Raw genomic sequence first — 2,737 nt, 5'->3', positions numbered from 1 at the left:
ATGTATATAACTAGAGAAGAATCCCCGCTTTGCGGGGTTGGAAACGCCAAAGAAAACAACATGATCGGAAATGAAAGTATGTTGCTACATCTTGCAAGTAGACCTTTTACTTTATGTATTAATCCAAGAATAAAGATGGATTTCTCCCATTAAAAACACCAGAATATGAAATCAAAAAGAATCATTTAAGCACCATAAAACGAAGAAACACAGACATATGAAATAATTATTACATAGTTAGATTGATTCTTCCTCTGTTTAAAAAAAATACCCAAAGGAAAAGGTTTAAAAAATGACAAAATTCAAGAAACACAACAAAAGTTTTCATTATCAAGCGTTGATGTCGAGCGCTGAGCATCGGATTGCAGAAACAGCTGGTGGTGGGGCAGGGAGCTGGTGATCAAAAGCTGATGTTAAATATTACACGGTCAGCGTATTATCCCAAAATCTGAAACGTTTGAACACAGAAGAGAACAAAAGAAGAAGTACAAAAGGAGAAGAGTGAATTTTAAAGGTGAAAATTAAAAATCATTTGATTTTGCATCCATCTGTAATTCATAATAAACCGTGAGGTTTAACTCATAAATCAGGTTTTCAATGGAATCATGAGAATTTTTCACAAAAAACATTTCTTTTCTTTTACCAACTAAAGCTAGTGACTAAGTTCATATGCATTACACCATCTGTAGGTAAAATACATGATTTGGTTAAAACACTCACTTCTAAGGTTGGTAGCTGCGTTCCCTTTGTTGGCATTGGCAGGCTTGGTTCCCTGACCATCACCCATGTCTTTTAACTTTCAGCTGAAATAAAATTCTAAACATTTACAAACCAATAACTTAAACTAAGAGAACAACAATCGAATTCAAATCCAAGCACAATCTTCGGTTACCAGATTTAGAACAACTCTTTGTTCTAAATCTTTAATATCACATAATAACTTTTGAATCACCCACAAGTTTTTTTTTTTGTAAACCTACAATATTTTTTTAGTACCTGATTGTAGAGGTGATAGAACATTCCCACCGAAAAGAGACCAGTCACAAACTTAGTCATACACCTGCATTGCATTCGGAGAGGTAATTTTTAACTTTTGATTCTATAAATTTACCTCTTGATTTCATGGAATCAGAATGGAATCACTCATTCCATTAATTTGTAATGTGACTCATTCCATTTTGTTAATCCTTCATTTCATTCTAGAATGGAATGAAAAGCTGCAACTTAACCAATTTTTATTCATAAATTTTGAATTCCATCATACCAAACACATTCCTCACTTTTATATAACAAATAATTACAACGAAATGAGTTTGTTCTTAACATTCGTAATGGCTCATTCCATTCCATCAGAGAAAACAAACATGTCTTCCTCACTTCTATGGAATGAGCCATTCCATTCCTCCCCCAATTCTATGACAACAAACACTATCTAAAGGAATTCCAAATAAGAACCAAAAAAAACACACACACACACACATTGACTGGCCTTGGAAAGCGGAAGTGATTCACAAGCTAAAATCCCTCCATGTCCTATTCTCTCACACCACAATCATTAATTGATGCCATTAAATGCATTCCACCACTACAAACCACCACATTTATCAAAATATCAACAAACACGTTTTCAAAAATATATTTTATAACAAAAATAGTTGCATGATTTACATCCTACTTCACAATTACTTCCAAGGTGTCGTATATTTCAATAGCATTTGTTATAGCATTATCTTCATAAGTCGTCCTTGTACAAAAAATCATTCACTGTTTATCCAAATCTTTGCATCATATAATACATCAAGATTCTGTATTAAAACTAAATTAATAATACATTTTATGGTTAAATCTTTTACCAAAATCCCAGAAAAATATATTTTTATAACAGATTACCTCACAAGCAAGCTTTCCTTGAAACCTTCCTGCCTCCAAGAAATCATCATTGAGTACTAGTGTACTAATTCGAGTTTGTGTAAACCATTACATCAAACTACCTGCATGTTTCTCTATCCCCAAAACAAATTTCAGATTTTGAATTCTCAAAAATGTATAAAAAAATGAACAAAGAAATTAAAATTCTTAAGTTTAGGTCTAAAGTTAAGGGAGTCAAGACACAATGTAATTTCCGTCTTTTTGCAACTTCAGCAACATTATATGATGAATGAAAATAAAAGTAAGTACCTCAGTAGGTGCCACGTGCCTAGAAAAGTTTAGAATTTCAGTTGGGTTTTGTGATTAATGAGCAGTGCATGATTGAGTTGTTACACATGAGATACACATCATGCTTTGAGGTAGCCTATATCAGGTTCCTTAGCTGTATACCACATAAATTTTTAGAATCTTTAGGGCTTTTAGGTAATATCAATCTAATATGCTTGAAAATGAATGATTTTAGGTTTCAATGATCTTGTATTATGAAAGAACTCATAGTAGTTACCAATTTTGGAATTTTGTTTGCATTTCTGCATACAACAACAATGTTTCATAATATGAAGAGTAGAAAAAGGAATTATGTCTATGAAAGTAGATATTGTAGTACCTTATCAACATCACCAGATAATTGAATGTCTTCATAGTTTCTGTATTGTTCAAGTCTTGTACATCTGTAACTTTCCCTTGTTATATTCAATCTTTCCCATGGAATGCCCTGGATATCTTTTCCTGATCTTGCTCGAGCAGAGGACGTATCCGTCACCTTTGTAAGCTGCTCAAATTAGAACTTAAAAAGATATGAATTGTC

The 2,737-nt window shown here is 32.6% G+C and overlaps 1 long non-coding RNA gene across 1 annotated transcript; it reads right to left on the bottom strand.

Annotated features, from left to right (window-relative positions):
• Positions 1-216: 216 nt before the first annotated feature.
• On the bottom strand, positions 217-2,500 carry LOC145093553 (uncharacterized). Its single transcript, XR_013702911.1, has 6 exons — positions 2,179-2,500; positions 1,891-2,003; positions 1,490-1,585; positions 997-1,060; positions 721-803; positions 217-407 (listed from the first exon to the last, which is right to left on the bottom strand). It is a non-coding gene; the product is annotated as an uncharacterized LOC145093553 (long non-coding RNA).
• Positions 2,501-2,737: the final 237 nt, after the last annotated feature.

Source organism: Lactuca serriola, chromosome 3 (genome assembly GCF_051521515.1).
Source record: "Lactuca serriola cultivar US96UC23 chromosome 3, Lser_US96UC23_V15, whole genome shotgun sequence".
Lineage (NCBI taxonomy): Eukaryota > Viridiplantae > Streptophyta > Magnoliopsida > Asterales > Asteraceae > Lactuca > Lactuca serriola.
Note: the sequence above shows the minus strand (reverse complement) of the source record. Positions and strands in the feature narration are given on the sequence as shown.